The sequence below is a fragment of the Sapajus apella genome, unplaced genomic scaffold, assembly GCF_009761245.1.
Source record: "Sapajus apella isolate SASKATOON/1434 unplaced genomic scaffold, GSC_monkey_1.0 scaffold8, whole genome shotgun sequence".
In the NCBI taxonomy this organism is placed as follows: domain Eukaryota; kingdom Metazoa; phylum Chordata; class Mammalia; order Primates; family Cebidae; genus Sapajus; species Sapajus apella.
In genome coordinates, this window is record NW_022436948.1 from 16,807,617 (window position 1) to 16,813,787 (window position 6,171).

General features: G+C 36.9%; 1 pseudogene; it reads right to left on the reverse strand.

Annotated features, from left to right (window-relative positions):
- Window positions 1-1,790: 1,790 nt before the first annotated feature.
- Window positions 1,791-3,488, reverse strand: LOC116550916 (annotated as a pseudogene).
- Between the last annotated feature and the right edge of the window lie 2,683 nt (window positions 3,489-6,171).

The following is a 6,171-nucleotide window of genomic DNA, read 5'->3' on the forward strand; positions in this document are numbered from 1 at the left end:
TCTCTCTCTCTCTCTCTCTCTCTCTCTCTCTCCTTCCTTCCTTCCTTCCTTCCTTCCTTCCTTCCTTCCTTCCTTCCTTCCTTCCCTTTCTTTCTCCTACTTTCACAGGATCTTGCTCTGTCACCCAGGCTGGAGGGTAGTGGTGCAATCATAGCTCATTGCAGCCTCTAACTCCTAGGCTCACTCAAGAAGTCCTCCAGCCTCAGCCTCCTGAGCAGGTGGGGATCACTGGTGCACACCACCATGCCCAGCTATATATATTTTTTTCTTTTTTGGAGAGACGGGATCTCCCTATGTTGCTAAGGCTGGTCTCTAACTCCTGGCCTCAAGTGATCTTCCTGCCTCAGTCTCACAAAGTGCTGAGAGTACATCCATGAGCCATTGCACCTGGCCTCATATGTCTATTTTTACCCAAGTACCATATTACTTTGGTTACCATTGGTTTTTTAATGTGTTTTGAAGTCATGTAGTGTGATGCCTCCCACTTTGTTTATTTTGCTCAGAATTTCTTTGGCTATGCCATCTTTTGTGGTTTCATATAAATTTTAGGACTATTTTTTCTATTTCTGTGAAGAATGTTATTGGTATTTTGATAGGGATTTCATTATATCTGCAAATCTGCAGATTGCTTTGTGCAGTATTGACATTTTGACAATATTATTAATTCTTCTAATTCATGAGCATACAATATTTTTCCTCTTTTTGTTTTTTTGACAGAGTCTTGCTCTGTCAGCTAGGCTAGAGTGCAATGGTGCGATCTCGGCTCACTGCAACTTTTGCCTCCTAGGTTCAAGTGATTTCTGACTGATTTTTGTATTTTTTAAAGTAGAGACAGGGTTTCACCATGTTGGCCAGGCTGGTCATGAACACTTTCCATTTTTAAAATGTCCTTTTCAATTTCTTTCATCAGTTTGTTATAGTTTTCCTAAGGTAGATCTTTCACTTATTTGGTTAAATGTATTCTAGGTATTTTATAATTCATACAGCTATTGAAAATGGTTTGCCTTCTTGATTTCTTTTTCAGAGCATGTGCTGTTGGTGTATATAAATACTATTGATTTTTGTATGTTTATTTTGTATCCTGCAACTTTACTGAATTCATTTATCATTTCTAACTTTTTTTTTAGAGTCTTTAGGGTTTTCTACATGTACAGTCATGTTGTCTGGGAACAAGGATAATTTGACTTCTTTCTTTCCGATTTGGATGCCCTTAATTTATTTCTCTTTTCTAATTGTACTGTCTAGGACATCTAGTACTATGTTGAAGAGGAATGGTGGGTGCGGACATCTTTGTCTTGTTCCAGTTCTTCTTTTTCTTTCTTTCTTTTTTAACTTTAAACAAATTTTTGTTAAACAAAGGTTGTCACATAATTGGGTATTTCTCTACTTTGTACATAATTATTCTCACTCTCCACAGAAAGGCTGCTTAACTTCTCATCTGGTGGTGGCAAGCCTGATTTTAACACAATAGTAGTAAAAATGCCTCAGTGATTTAAGTTGAAAGCGGCACATTGGTACATGGCTCTTACACCCAGTATTAGAAATACATAAATGTCTTTTTATTAAAAAATACAAAATAAATTATCTTTAGGCATGGACAATGACAGCAGTAAACATTATGTATTTTGTCATTTGAAACCAGTAACTTATAGTTAGTGATTTCCTAAACATCAGCTAGTCTTTTCTTCCGTCATTTTCTCCAACTGACTTCTCTGAAATTATTGGTGAGGAATACTGCCTTGGGATTCCTGTCACAGTGTATTAATAAAGGTAAAGCACTTTTCTAAGAATTAGAACTTGCCACCTCCCATACCACCTCCCATTACACCCATTGCACCCATTTCGGGGGCTTTCTCTTTTTTTTTTAGGAATTTCTGTGACTATAACTTCTGCTGTAGTTTAAACAGAGAGGTCACCCCAGCAGCATCCAATAAAGCATTTCTCACAAACTTTATTGGGTCAGTAATTCCTTTTTCCACCATATTCACAAAATCTCTGACCATGGCATCATAACCAACTTCGGAGGACCTGGATAAGTTTCTTGACTATCAAAGACCCTTTAACACCTGCATTTTTAGTAATGGTCATTGTGGGAATTTTGAGAGTTCTCTTAATAACTTCTATACCAATTTTTTGATCTTCATTAGCTGGAGTCAATAAGTCCAAGGCACCAATGCACCGAAGTAGGGAACAACCTCCTCCCAGAACAATGCCTTCTTCAACAGCAGCTCTTGTGTTTTAAGGGCATCTGTAACACTGTCTTTCTTTTCCTTTACTTGAACATCGCTTGTCCCACTAACCTTAAGCACAGCTACTTCATCTGAAAGTTTTGCCAGTCGTTCATTCAGTTTTTCCTGTTCATATTCACTATTCGTGACATTTAACTACTCAATGATTTCTTGCACACGTTTTTCAATTTGAGACTTGTCACCTTTTCCTTTTAAGAGCACAGCGTCATCTTTGATCACAGTGACCTCTACAACTTCTCCTAAGTCATGAGGCTGAACATCTTCAAGACTTAGAGTCAACTTCTCTTCTTGAAACACTGCACCTCCAGGAGCAATGGTCATGTCTTTAAGCTGGTTCTTTGCACTGTCACTAAGCCCTGGAGCTTTGACTGCTACAACCTGAAGGCCAACTTTTAGCTATTCAGAATGAGTGTACTTAGAGTTTCTCTATCAACATTTTCAGCAATTGTGACCATAGGCTTATGGTGAGCATGGGCAATTTCAGGAGCAGGTACAAAGGCCTGGACACTAGAAACTTTCTTTTTACTCAATAGAACATTGGCATCCCGGAATCCACATTTCTGACCTTTTGATGTATTAATATAGTAAGGAGAAATATATCCTCAGTCAAACTTTCATGGCTTCAATAATTTCTAATTCATCGATCAGTGTTTTTCCATCTTTACTGTGATGAAACCCTTTCTTCTGAACTTTTTCATTGCATCAGAAATGACATTGCCAATTTCTTTGTCTCCATTTACAAAAATTGTAGCAATCTGAGCAATTTCTTCAGGGGTGGTCACAGGTTTAGACTGTTTTTTAAGTGCAGCAATTACAGCATCAACAGCTAACATCACATTTCTCTTGATTTTCACTGGATTAGCACCTTTGGTAATCTTCTTGAAGCCTTTGGTGATTGAACATGCCCATCCCCAGTCTCTTCATTTGTGTTATTGGCAACATCTTGAACAAGTTTAGCTCCAATATTTTTATATTTATCCTTTAAGTCAATTAACTTTGCAAGAGTCACTCCATCTTTTGTTACTTTGGGACTTCCCCAGTTCTGGTCAATAACCACCGTTTTTCCCTTTGGCCCCATTGTAGCAGCTATGGCATTGGCTAAAAGATCTACACCTTTAGCATTAAGATTCGGGCATCTGCATCAAATTTTACATCTTTGGCATAAACCTGAGTGAGATGAGGACCCAGGACCCTTGACACTGTTCTCATCTGTCGAAAGCCTGTGAGTAATTGAAGCATTTCTGCGGGACGGCAGCAGGATTTGCACAGGTAAGGCAGGTTGTCGGTGGTGAGTGAGGGGGCTTTTTCTAGTTCTTAAAGGAAAGGCTTTCAGTTTTTCCTTGTTGAGTATGATGTTAGCTGTCGGTTTGTCATATATACCCAGTTTCTGTGTATTTTTACCCACAACAAGTTGAGCATTTTTATCATAAAGGAATGTTGAATTTTATTGAATGATTTTTCAGCATCTATTGAAATGATTACATGGCTTTTGTTCTCGGTTCTTTTAACATGATCTATCACATTTGTTGTTGATTTGTACATGCTGAACCATCGTTGCATCCCTGGGATGAATCCCACTTAATCATGGTGAATGACGTTTTTAATGTGTTGTTGCATTCAGTTTGCTAACACTCCATTGAGGATTTTTGCATCTATGTTCATCAAGGATATTGGCTTATAGTTTGTGTGTGTGTGTGTGTGTGTGTGTGTGTGTGTGTGTGTGTGTGTGTCTGTGTGTGTCTGTGTCCTTGTCTGGTCTTGGTATGTCAGGTTTTCATGTGTGGTTTTATTTTTTTTATTATTAGAGACTCCATTTTGATTCTGACAACTTTCACAGTATAGTGAAATAATAATCTAAGATAGATAAATTTTTTCTTTATTTTTATTTTTTCTTTTGAGACAGGGTCTCATTCTATCACCTAGGGTGGAGTGCAGTGGTGCCATCGCAGCTCACTCCAGCCTCCACTTCTTAGATCAAGCAATCCTTCCATCTCAGCGACCCAAGTAGCTGGGACTACTGGCACGTGCCATTGTACCCAGTTAATTTTTAAATATTTTGTAGAGATGGAGTGTCTCTATGTTGTTCAGGCAGATTTTAAACTCCTGTACTCAAGCAATTCTCCTATCTTGGCCTCCCAAAGTGTTAGCAGTACAGGCGTGAGCCATTGCACCCAGCCCATAGATCATTTTAAAGGCATCTTCAAGAATGGTTCTAAAGTTTTACAACCATATAATTTGTTCCAATTGTTTTTGTTTCTCTAAAGCCTCAAGGTTGACCAACACTTAAAACACTATGACAGAGTAGGAGAAAATATTTACAAAAGTCATATCTGATAAAGAACAGCTATTCAAAATATGTAAAGTATTAGAATTCAACAATAAGAAAAGGAACAACCCCATTAAAAAACAGGCAAAAGACGTGGACAGACACCTCACCAAAAAAGAGATGTGGATGGCAAATATGCATGTGTAAGGATGATGCAAATAATATGGCATTAGAAAACTGCAAATTAAAGCCACACTGAGATATTGTTACATACTTATTATAATGGCCAAAATCTAAAACACTGACAACAAATGCTGATGAGAATGTGTAATAAGAACTCTCATTCATTGCTGATGGGAATGCAAAATGGTACAGCTGCTTTGGAAGACAGCTGGGCAATTTCTTACAAAATGAAACATACTTTTACCGTACTCTCCAACAATAGTGTTCTTTGGTATTTACTCAAACCAGTTGAAAACGTGTGTCTACACAAAAACCTGCATATTGATAACAGCTTTGTTCATAATTGCCAAAATTTGGAAGCAATGAAGAAGTCCTTCTCTAGGTGAATGGGTAAATAAACCCTGGTACATCCAGAAGATGGAACATTATTTAAAACTAAAAAGAAATAAGCTATCAAGCCACAAAAAGACATGGGGAAAACTTAAATGCATATTGCTAAGTGAAAGAAGCCAATCTTAAAAGGCTATACTATACTATTTGAACTATATAACATTCTGGAAAATGCAAAACTATAGAGGCAGTATAAAGAACAGTCCTTGTCAGGGGTTAAGGAGGACTGAGATGTAAGTAGGTGGAACATAGAGGCTTTTTTAGAACAGTGAAATGATTGTTTATGATACTATGATTTTTTTAGATACATGTCATTATACATTCTTCCAAAGCCATAGAATATACAACATCAAGAATGAATTCTAATGTAAGCTATGGATTTTGGGTGATAAACATGTATAAATGTAGGTTTGTTGATGGTAACAAATGTACCACTCTCATATATGGCGCTGATAGTTGGGGAGGCTATGTGTGTGTGTCAGGGATTGCAGGGTATAGATGGGAACCCTCTGTACTTTGTATTCAATTTGGATGTGAACCTAAAACTTCTCTAAACGATAAATTTTATTTTGAAAAACACTATGATACATTAAAACTTTTTGTCCTTATTTGGTAATACTTAGAAGTATAATTTTATTAAAATTATATGTAAAAGTAGAGTCAAAAGATATGCATGTTTTGATGAAATATCTTCTATTATTACTATTATCATACTTATTATTATTTGACTTAGAAATCCTCAGTAGACATTATGAATTTAGAGATCAGTAATGTTCATATTGAAAAAAAGACATATACTTAATAAAATTGCCTCTTGTTCTTTTGGTGTTACTGTGGTTAAGAGTCTTGTGCTATAATGATTTCAGTTAAAAATAGTAAAAAGAATCTCTTCAATATTGTAGTGGACTCTGAACAGCTAATGCAACAAGAGGCATGGTTACCTGCCTGTACAGCTTTGTTTGTATCAGCCAGCTGAAATGTCAAGATGGTTCCTACTCCACTGGGTAATTTCACAATCCTTCTCTGAGTTTGGTTGCTTTGGACACATTCTATCCTGGAAACAAAATTTAGGCTTCATAATAC